Source organism: Plectropomus leopardus, chromosome 22 (genome assembly GCF_026936395.1).
Source record: "Plectropomus leopardus strain MGB_pleo_1.0 chromosome 22, ASM2693639v1, whole genome shotgun sequence".
NCBI lineage: Eukaryota > Metazoa > Chordata > Actinopteri > Perciformes > Serranidae > Plectropomus > Plectropomus leopardus.
In genome coordinates, this window is record NC_142197.1 from 26,652,374 (window position 1) to 26,664,894 (window position 12,521).

The following is a 12,521-nucleotide window of genomic DNA, read 5'->3' on the forward strand; positions in this document are numbered from 1 at the left end:
AAATGTATATGCTATTGCATTATTCTTATGTAATAAAGTATTACATTATTAGTATACAAAAATTCTATACTGATGATTACTTTTTTACAATATCCAGGAAAAAAATGGTTACATTATTAGCCAGGACATTACATTGCATTAGTTCTTACATTTTGGGTTATTTTACATTTTCAATAAAGCTAAGTGCCCATGTTATTAAAATTCCAGGCGTGAATCCATTTTCAGTACATTATGACATTATTAGGTGCTACAGTGATGCTCTATCTTTGTGGATCATAGAACTTTTTCACCGCAGACATTTTAGCTCTGTTCACACAGAGATTGCACCATAGGCCTGTTGTGAAGTCCCTTCTGCTCTGCCTTTGCATTTTGACACAGAACCAAACAACAACCAAAACAGCCAAACAACATCATTCCTCTCCAGTGTGTGATTTTAAACTGCATGCCGGCATCGTGGAATCAAAAAATTTTTTAGACCTGTCTAACATTTAACACAATGGCATCTGTCTTATGTATGACATATGTGTCAGCGGCTCTCTTTAACAATAACAATTGCATAACATGTAAATAACAATTATGTTTTTTATATCTAACTTTTTAAAGTAAAGATATATATCAACAAAACTGAAGCTGCTGATTGTTGGAACAGTGGACTTACTGATGAGATTACTAACAAGAGTAGCCAAGTTTGGCTAAGTTTTATTTTGTTTTTGTTTTTTTTGTTTAGTTTAAATGAAGTGTGTTTTATGATGAATTTATTAATTAAGTTAATGAGGCAATTAAGCCTTCTTAGTCTTCTGTGACCGAGAGAAAGCTGAATTCAGAAGGTGCTGTTTCATAAGGAAATAGAGAATATAGAATATTACTTCTCTTAACATTTTGTGGGTCTCTATTGTGTATGTTTATTAGTATGAAAAGCTGAAAGTAAGTAGCACTCTAGCCGTCGTGGGGGGAAATGTTAGCACTGCATATAATGTTTACCCTGATGAAATTTCAGGAAGGTATGAAGGTATAAAATATCACATACCACCGAAGCCTGCCATAGACTCCCATCTTAAAATTCCCAACTTTATAGTGGAAATAAACACCTTTAAGGCCTGGTACAAAAACAGTTTTGGTTTATATACAGAGCTAATTTCAACAATCCTGTAAGGGGTGAATTTTTATATAACTCACCTACTAACGTTTTAATAAGGCTCAAAGTTCTGCATAATGAAGGGTGGGGCAGCTTGGGTGACAGGTTGTCTGTGAGTTCTCACCACAGTCTGTTAGTCAGATCCACCCCTCCCTCCTCCATAGCTCCACCCTCTCATGCAAACATGGTCACTTCTGACTCCAACAACCCAAGATGGTGACAGACAAAATGCTGACCTGGAGGCTTCAACACGGGAGTCCATAAACCCCCGAATGACAAGCTACATCCATTATCTATACAGTCTATGGTTGTATCAAAGAAATAAAACTGACAGATCAGTTTTACATTAAGAGGCCATTTACATGGCAGCGGTTCTTACATGAAACAATAAACTTTTGTTGCAGTTTGGCCTTTCATTCATGCAACAATGGCGTTTCTGGGGCATGAAAAAATGTAAACTTTTGTAACTGGGTTCCAGAGTGTAATCCTTTAAAAATGCCACCCCTTCTGTCAATGTGTAAACTGACAATGCTCACATTCTGTGAGACCTATGGTGAGAACTGTGACATCACAGCTGCACTTTGCACATGTGCATGATCTTCCTCTATAGTGTGTCATTACGAAGTTACACCACCAACTACTGGCCTGTCATACGTAATACAGCATTTTTGTGAATCGGTGTACACAAGGATCTTTCTCATAATGTTATCATATGAACACAGATTTTTTTAAAAACCACATTCACTATCACAATTATATATGGTCATATGATGTCACTTGGTTATCTTTGACATAGTTTGCAAAGCAGAAAGACAGTAAGATTTCAAGTGAAGACTTTTTTCAACACACACACACACACACACACACACACACACACACTATTAAACAGAATAAATCCTGTAAATCCTGTTGACAGAGTCATGTTCATCTATAGACTGGATGGACGGAGTGTGTGCTTGGATTCTTACCTGCACCGTGGATTTTCTGCTCATCCTCAAATTCGTGTGTGTGTGTGTGTGTGTGTGTGTGTGTCTCAGCATATTGAATACAAACAATAGGCCAGCACTGCTGCATTCACATTAGCTGCCAAGCGTGGGCTGAGCTGGAGATCATCTTTACAGAAACACTGACACTTTCATCCTTTCTCTACTGGATGTGTTACAACAGCTTTACTATGCTTATTCCCACCTCACATTATTGCACATGAAGTCTGACACACTCAGACGTGTTAGTGCACACACTGTGTGTCGGCAGCAGTGTGTATGCCAGTCGACAAATTACAGAGGAACAGAAATGCCAAGCATATGTATTAAAATCAGTGTCAGTGTTCCATAGTGTGTCTAATACACACCAAATTAGGATGCATTTGGGTAATTTAGAAAAAAAAAACAGATGATACTGAAGTGTAACTAAGGCCCTGTGACAAAAGTAGATAGTAATCCTACGTGTGCTTAAAAATATTCCACCTTTAAGCTGGTTTCTCTTTCCACAATGAGGTCAAAAATCTATACTGGACAGACATCAGAAAACCTGTTTTCACTGCAAAGGTGTCATGTTATATCTCAAGTGTGAGATGCGCAAACTGTATCAGTTAATGCTTTGGCAAAGTAAAAGAAATCTTTTCTCTCTCAAAGCGTTATGAACTGGTCCCTAAGGAGGATGTACTGATGGAGCTAGGTGGGGTTGTGCTTATTAAAGCAGTGCTGTTTTTTCAATTTGTCAGTGCTAATGAGTGCATTGCTTGCCAACATTTGTTTTTCACCTGTCTGAAGTGCTGAGCGGCAGATCTGTGCCCCCCCCCCAAAGTACAGCTACAGTATGGCTGCACCGGGTCCAACTTGTTAAAGTTAACCTAATGGCCTGCAGTATTTCACTGTGAGACAGGTAACACCCCAATTTCTCTTCATAAAAATGATTTTTCTGACACTGACACGCAGCTCAGTGGGAACAAAGACAACAGTTGCTCTTAACAATCAATATCAGTTTAAGTGTACATAGTATTTGTAATATTTTCACCATTCTTAAACACTGACTGATGGAGGCAGTGGTAGAGCAGCAACTCCCTTGTCCTAAAATGCCTGTTTTTGTCAGTGGAGTCTGATGGCTTTGAATTAACAGCTTCAGTTCCCTGCTGGAAAGGGCCGTCTGATGTCAAGGTGAAATGGTGAATATAGTAGTCTGAATTTCAGGTATACTTAAACTGATATTAGTTGGCCTTTTAAAGGTGGCTAAAAACGAACCTTTTGAGGCAGCTTTTGATCAGCGCAGTTTGAATTTATGGACATGATGCGAGGATTTTCTATCTGGAAGACATTGTAAAAAATGTTATTCAGTCTGTTTAAGAAGCATTTAAATGATGGTTGCCGAGGTTAACATTTCAAATGAACGTAGTCTGGATAAATGTTGAACCGACAGCTCTCTTCTCTGAACGCCTTTTTTCACAGCATTAGACTGAGCATATTTACTTTTCATATAAGCATTTCTCTGCAGTTACATCTCTCCCTATTATCACTTAATGTAGCACTCACAGTAGATCGGCACAATGGATGAAACGGTTGTCCTCGCACTTTTTGGTTGTTATCCACATGATTAAATTCAGTTCTTATAACACTCTTTGGACAAACGCATCAGCCTAACCCTTTGAAACCTGAGGAAACTGGCTTGATTTCTTTTGAAAACATGGGAAGAAAGCAATAAATGAGAAAGCAAAGAAGAAATTACCCCAAATTTAGCAGGAAATTAATAAAAAGTACAAGAAAATTACCTGAAAATTAAGTTTAAAATAAAAAAGAAGAGGAAATGACCTGAAAGGTATCTGAAAGCGGCATAAGTGATGTCGCTCCAGGTTTCAAAGGGTTAATGTAAGATACAGAATGGAGGCCAGACAGGATATGAATATTTCTCACTGATTGCTTTTTTTAATGATTAAATAATTATATGAGCAGAAAATGTTTTGGATAACTTATGGAAGTAATATCACAGAAATTACTGTATGAATAGCCTTTCTGTTATCTCATCACAAAAAACATGTTCTCATCTCCTGCACATAATGAAACCTCTCTGAGATCAGATCAGGCAACAGCACATTCTTTACAGGGTCATCTCTGCCTTGTTCTCTCTGGCCCTCTGCACATCAGGGACATGTTTTTCAGTGAGCAGCAGCAGGCTGCAGTGACTCAGGGCCTGCAAGACTATGCACTTTGTCACTTACATTGTCCTTGGTCAAAATTATTCACTCAAGGTGACAGAAATCATTTACTCCCAGTGGCAGTGGAAAAGCGTAGGAGCCCTGTCCCCACTGTAAATCAGCCTGTGAGTGTGTGAACACACTTAATCTGTGCACAGATGAGATATGACAGGATTTGAAATGCACTGTCAAAGATTACGAATGGATTAGTGTGTTTTACACTTTGAGTAGTGAAACATGATGGGCATCAGAGTACCAGAGCACTGAGCTCTCTGTGTCTGCTTTCAGAACCAGCTCTGCTTCCTAAATGATGACTTTACCTCCACTCAGTGACCTCACATTCTTTCCACTCGGAGCACAATTCACTGAGTATGTGTCTGTGTGTGTGCATGCAAACTGCACGTCTTACAGTTTGTAAGGTGAGCTTATTTTGTGGCCTACATTTGCAGACTCCGAACCCAAACTGAGATAACCCTGATGACATCATTATCACAGTGTTATTCTGTCAGACATGAACTGACATCACAGCCAAAGAGAAATCTCATACAAATTCATCCAAGTAAAGTTTCCTTTAAAGTCTAGCAGGAGAAACAGGTTCCCATGTACCACCATTAAATGTTTTTGAAACCTGTTTTTTAGGACCCTAAATGCGTCTTATTATAAACTTGTTGCCAAGGTCAACTCATGGCGCATGGGGTTCGTTTGGCTTTGGCCATCTTGAATTGATCCACGCAAATGGCAAAAAACACCAGTTTCTAAAACTTCTAAGCCAACAACAGTCAAAACAAATGAACCCACTCTTTCACATAATTTTGACACCAGGAATCAAATGGAAGGGTCATTTCCATCTGACAGCCACTCTGTATCGGAAAAACGCAGCAAAGTGACACAGTTAGGCCCATAAAAATATAAAGTCTGCTGTTCTACAAACCTCCCATCATGCTTTTCATGCTGTGATGACATGTTAACTACTATGTTAACTAAGTGTGTGCCACAGAGCTCTCTCTCTCTCTCTCTCTCTCTCTCTCACACACGCACGCACGCACTCACGCACGCACGCACGCACAGGTGACATGTTCCTTCATTAGTATTTGTTTAAGGGAAGAACTGAGACTTTAGGTGGAAATGGAAAACTCTGAAGACAGAGACGCTCTCAGCAGGAACCGGCTGAGAGACAGGGATTTGTTAACAAGAAGAAATATACAGAATACATGAACCTTGTCTTTTAAGGTGCTTTTAGACAGCACACAGTTACATGTGTGTGCCGCAGCAGGGTGCAACTCTGTTACCATGGCAACTGTACATCTGATTATGTTAGCAACCTCTACCATAAGTTAACCAGAGGGGGGTGCAGCTTCAGAAGAAGTCATATTTGGGAATATGAGGATATCTAATGTAGCCGACCGATGTGATAAACTTCGTCTCTGAGGTTGCCATGGCAGTAAGATGGAAAACAACCATCAGCTCAGCAACAGTAGTGCACGTTCACAAGAGTGAAGGTCGCCCTCTCTCTCCATGCTGCTGACCACAACTGCCATTCCACTTTTTTGGACATTTCTAGAATTTTAGAATTTTTTTTAGGAATTTAGGACATTTCTTGGAATGTATAACATTTCTGGGATTTCAATACATTTCTAAGATTTCAGGACACTTCTATGATTTTAGGACATTTCTAAGATTTCAGGACATTTCTATGATTTTAGGGCATTTCTATGATTTTAGGACGTTTCGAGGATTTGAGGATGTTTTTAGGACTTTTAGATATTTCTATGATTTCAGGACATTTCGAGGATTTTAGGACATTAGGTCTTAAGACCTTAAGACCTCTATCGAGGGGTGTGGGGGATCCTCCATTGGCACTTTTTCTTGATCAACAAGTTCTATTTTGATAATATTTTATGCACTCTGGCACCTTGTGTATACTAAAAGTACAAAAACAATTCCCAGTGTCAATCACTTTATTTTTCCACAACAACCTTTTGGACATCAGGCTTAAGACAGTTTTTGCATGCACACTCACTTTACAGGGTAAAGGGCCAGCTGTGTGAGCAGGGTCTTCTCTCTTTATTCACTATTTCAGCTCACTTTTTATGTAAACAAGTAAACTGACACTGTACCCACCTGCAGGATTCACTGTGTCTCAGCACTCTGTGATGTCAGGCTGTTTGAAAAGCCTTTGTGTGTTTTGTCCACAGAAAAACAAGCTCTCATCAGGCCAAAACATGATTCATGTCATTCACACCCTCTCAGGACTTCCTGTCCCTCCCTGTCCCTCTCAGTCTTCAGTCTTTCTTGTCTCTCTGTGTCAGAGGAAAAACCTTTCTTTAGTGGCCGTGCAGCGTCCTGCACGCTGACCACCACAGCTCCTCAGTGTAACTGCTGCATGTTGAAAGTGTCACACGCAGAAGCAGCTCTTTGTGCTGCCATCTCCTGCTTTTACATTTATAATCATAAACCAAACATAAACCCCCACTGAGTCCACAGATACAGGCTCACCTCCAAAATCCTATTCATGTTATCCATTTGTTTGTTTTGCACACACACCTGTATGTGCACACATACACATACACACAATGAGGAGCTCAGCTCTCCAAACCCAGATTGAGAACATTAGCGCAGTGAGAAAGGTCTGGCAGCTGCCAGCCTGGATTGAGAAAATTTCAGAAGCTTGGCAGAGAACAGCTCCGATCCCCTCCATCATTGTAATCCTGGGCAGTCTCACCAGATTACCTATTCATCCTGCTGCAGAGTGATGGCGGAGCAGAGAGAGGGCACAGAGCCAGCTCTGAGGCAGCGTGGTGCCACTGTGTGGATTAGCCTGCTAGCTCACTGCTGCACCTCTGGAGGTTGTAAACTGTAAAAAGACCCCTCAGCAGTAACAGTTTGATGAAACCACTGCTTTTACAAACAAGATATATTAGTGATATCTTGAAAACCGGCAAAATAAGATGAGTAAAGCAGCCTACATGTGCATGTTTTGGCATTGACTTTTCCTTCAAGTTACATATTATAATTTGCTAATACCCCTTTTCAACAATACGCTCATGCAAGTCTTTTAAACACAAGCAAACCTGCTAAAATAGACTACTGACTGCTTTCTCTTGCCAGTAGGGCAGAGCTGTGTACATGCTCTGAAGCAGACAGCAACCTCTTTCTGTGTGTATGTGTGTGTGTGTGTGTGTGTGTGTGTGTGTGTGTGTGTGTGTGTGTGTGTGTGTGTGTGTGTGTGTGTGTGTGTGTGGCTGCCTTTACACAGAGATGGCGCTACATGGCCGCAACAAGGTTCCTTCTTTATACCTCCTGTGCATTTTTACACAGAACCAAATAACAGTGGCATCGTTCCGCTTCACTGTGTGATTATACACTGCATTGTGATATCCTGCAAATCGAGGAGGCTGATGGGCGTGATGTTTAACACAACAGCGTAGGCCTTTAGCGTGACATATAATACATGCATATAATATATATATATATATATATATATATATATATATATATATATATATATAAAAACACTAACAATGGTATGTCAGTCACAATGATTTACATTCCCTGTTTCATGGCAGCTGATCTCTCCCTCTCCTCAGAGGGTAAGAAGCCCCCAAACCTTTTTGTTTTTCCAGTTTGTGGACATTAACATCAGCTGTTCTTCTTTTTTTAATTAATTATTAATTATGCTAGCAGTTGCGTTATTAATCTCTTGCAGTGGCACACATAAACACGTCAACAAAATGTCACATCCGTGTGGCCCATGGACATGTCTTTCCAGCTTTTTCTTTCAACCCTTTATGGCCCTGTTACTACATCTGGCTCCGGCTTAGAGGCGAGGCCATTCTGTCCCACCTTTCTGTGATCGCAAGTTACAAAACAGGTCCATAAACTTAAACTCAGAGAACAGCATGGAGGCCAGTGGAAATGTTACTGTGGTGACTTCTTTTTATATTTATTTTACTTATTCAGTCTCTCTTTTAAACTCTGTGCAGACTACTTTGGATCAATGTTTAAGTGCTGCTTGGACAGAGATGGATGGTATTTTGTGGTGGTGGATCACCACATCTCACTGGTTAAGGGACAAAACTCTATATTATTAATATATTATTATGGCCTCTTAGTTAAAGCTTTATTCTTTTAATATTATGTCTTTCTCTAAAATCTTTAATTTCATTCTAGCATAAGTTAGCGTCCAAAAACTATGCCCTGTCAATGACTTTTTCTTCTGCAAACATTAAACTTAATTCTCCAAATATTTAGATTTAAAAAATGTGTATTTAGAACTTCAGTTTTATTGGATAAAATCATACTTTTAAAATAAGACTTTTTTGTAAAATGTTCCTCATGAAAGTACCACTTCATGTTCATAACAATACGACCTCTGTAAAATTACAACTTCATATCATGCCCTTTTCATATCGCTACAACTCGATGATTATGATTCAACTCAACTATGATTAACTGTAACTGTAATTTTTGTAAGTTATAACTCTTTTCCTCTAATAATAAGTCAGTTTCTTGTCAATTTTGACGTCATGCCATGTCATTACTTTCTAAATGAATTAGAAATTTTTCCTCATAATGATTTTTGTTTGTTGAAATGGAGATCATTTTTAATATATCAAGATTTACAGCTTGATGTTATAATGTTCTGACTTGTTTACGGTTAAATATATATTTGTCTTATAATTTTGACCTTTCTGGCTTTTTCAAATTTAAAACCAAATTAATTTAATGTAATATCTACCACCATTGTGACTTTCTTCTCAAAATGTCAAATTGTTCCCTCTGTAGTGTCTCTTCTGTAAGCTGAAGGTCGGAGCTGCAGCCTGAGCTCCTGTGGTGAGCCTCTCTGCTCCTAGGCATAAACTTTATCTGATCCCCTCAACACAAAGCCAGCAGCAGCTGCACCCACCATTCCTCTCTTTAACCCTGTAAACAAGCCAAGTAGCGGCATGTTGACCCATGTCACATCTGTTATGTACATAGGTCAACATAGGTTAACCTATTCCTTCTTAAAACACATAGAACTACTGCAATGAGCCGCACTTTTTGCCAAACCTCCCTGCATCTCTCTAAGTGAGGAAGCTGGAGAGCACGAGCAGATGGCAGAGGAAGCACAGCCACAGCCAACGCAGCAGAAAAGTCCACCTTTCTCTCCAGCCAGCAGCCATTAATCACACTTTGCGTCACACCAACTTGTACTGCTAACAATCAGCCTCTGTGTGAGAGCATCACCGCACAATATAACACACTCTAACACACTCTAACACAATGTAAGACTGTAACACACTGCAACACAATGTAATACCGTGCAACATACTAACACACTGTAATGCACTGTAACATACTGGAAGACCCTGTAACACACTGCAACACCCTGTAACACCACACTGTAATACTATGTAACTCACTAACACACTGTAACGCTCTGTAACACACTGCAACACAATGTAACACTAACACACTGCAACATCCTGTGACACACTGTAAAATACTGCAACACACTGTAGCACAATGTGATACTGTAACACACTGTAATACCATGCAATGCACTGCAACACTCTAACACACTCTAACACGCTCAAACACACTGCAACACCCTGTAACACACCGCAACACTGCAGCACAATGTAACACACTGTAACACTACAACTCACTGTAATACCATGCAACACACTAACACACGTAACGCACTGTAACACACTGCAACACCCTGTAACACACTACAACACACTGTAATACTATACAATACACTAACACACTGTAACACACTGTAACACACTGTAACACACTGCAACACCCTGTAACACACTACAACACACTGTAATACTATGCAATACACTAACACACTGTAACACACTGTAACACACTGCAACACCCTGTAACACACTACAACACACTGTAATATTATGCAATACACTAACACACTGTAACACACTGTAACACACTGCAACACCCTGTTACACACTGTAGCACAATGTAACACCGTAACATACTGTGACACACTATTACACATTGTAACATCCTGTAGCACACTGTAACATACTGCAACACACTAACACGCTGCAGCACAATATAATACTGTAACCCACTGTAACACACTGCAATACCATGCAACGCACTGCAACCCTCTAACACACTATAACTCACTATAACTCACTGACCCTGTAACACACTGGAACACACTGCAGCACAATGTAACACTGTAACACACTTTAACACACTGTAATACCATGCAACCTACTGCAACACTCTAACACATTATAACAGACTACAACACCCTGCAACACACAATAACAAACTGACACACAGTAAAAACTTAAACTCGCTATAACATAATATAAGATACTGTAACACTGCAATGCAGAAAGTAACTATAGTTTGAAGTTTACTTACAAACTTGTGTGTGTGTGTGTGTGTGTGTGTGTGTGTGTGTGTGTGTGTGTGTGTGTGTGTGTGTGTGTGTGCACGCACATGGATGCGTCGTGCATGCATGTGTGTGTGTGTAGGAGAGCAGAAGAGGTGTTTGACACACTTGACAACCAGCCAACTTCAAAAACTTTGTTCACGTGTTGGTAATTAGCTCTTGTGAACTCACATGCAAACTCTGAATCGTGTGTGTGTGTGTGTTATTTCCAGAGTCAAACTGGATGCAAGAGGAAAAAAGACCCCAGACATAACCAATCGACATCAGAGAACTTGTGGTGATGGCACCCCCTTCTGCATCCCCTCACGCCGCCATGTCTCAGCAAAAATGTAGTATAAGAACACACCAAACTAACGGCCATCCAACATGTACGCTCTGTGTCTGCATGAGAGGAAATAACTCCAAACCAGCAAACAGCAGTCGTCTGTAAACAGGAAGAACGTCTTGACACTAGTTAGTGGTGCTAACCAAGTTAATAATGCTAAAAGGGTTTTGCAGCTCAGAATGAAGCTGCTTATTCCCGTGGGGGTGAATATGAATATGAAATAAACGGCAAATATTTACATCACAAAACATTAACATTAACAAAGCAAAATAAACCCAAAATAAACCCTTTACCAACATCTAGAGTTGTAACGTCTGTTTATCCAGCATCCACCAGCAACAGTGAACTGCAGTCCATAAGCGCTGAAGCCCCTCCCCCACTGCTGCACACAGTGCTGTTTGTTGGATAATTCAAACTTTATTCATACTGAATGTGTTGTGTGTCTCCAAAGTGCACCAAATTCAACACTGCATGTCCAAAACACCCACTGAGTGTGAAGGAGATCAGATGAACAGTTCTCGTGATATGCAAAAGACACAAAGACACACAGACACACATACACACGCACAATAGAAGCAACAGCAGCATCCTGCAACAGACTGGTCAATATATGTGACTTGACTTTAAAAAACCAAAACAAAAGCAGCAGCACCACAAACAAATCCCCAAAATCTCTCCCTGCATACATCACATCTAAACATCTGGGCAAATACAAAATATAAAGCACATCTTACCTGGTGAAGAGGTGTGATGCAGTCGTACAGCAGATGGACATAGAAAGAAAAGACACGATGAGAATCTGTTAGTTGCCATGTTTAGCATACTGCTCAGTGTTGCATCCATACAATCATCCACCTGTGACAAGCCGCCAATAAAACTGATGCAGCTGATACTTGATACTTGCGTACTGATGCACACATATCAAAGCAAAAACTCTTAAAACCTTTGAGTTTATTTGATTTTCTAGTTTTCTGATTTCCAAACCTAATATTTATACGTTCACTGGTACAAACACACCCTTCCACAGACACACAGATGAGTGTTTTTCTGCTCCTTCCATCCCTCCAAACACAGACAAAGCAGCTCTTGCATAAGGGCCGCAGTGAAGCAGCCAGTTGGTTGAATCTGTACATTTTCTTGTCAGTAATGTTACGTCAGGTCTCAGGACACAATCTCCTCCTGTCACACAATCAGGCTGATGACACATGACTGTGACTGCATCAGGCTGCTGACTCTTCATCAGACACACACACACCTTATAATCATCAAAATGCTGTTGTTACTGCCAGGATGAGTGTGTCTTTGCTGTGAGGGACGTGTGTGTGTGTGTGTGTGTGTGTGTGTGTGTGTGTGTGTGTGTGTGTGTGTGTGTGTGTGTGTGTCCTGGCAGGTTGACTCAGCTGCTGATCAGCAGGAAAATGTAACTGTCCGCCTCCAGGTACGTGCAAGTTTC

At 40.2% G+C, this 12,521-nt stretch overlaps 1 protein-coding gene across 1 annotated transcript in view; it reads right to left on the reverse strand.

The window, feature by feature from the left end:
• The window catches only part of LOC121961725 (pleckstrin homology domain-containing family A member 5-like), a 269,588-nt gene that overhangs the window by 217,563 nt on the left and 39,504 nt on the right, over nt 1–12,521 (reverse strand).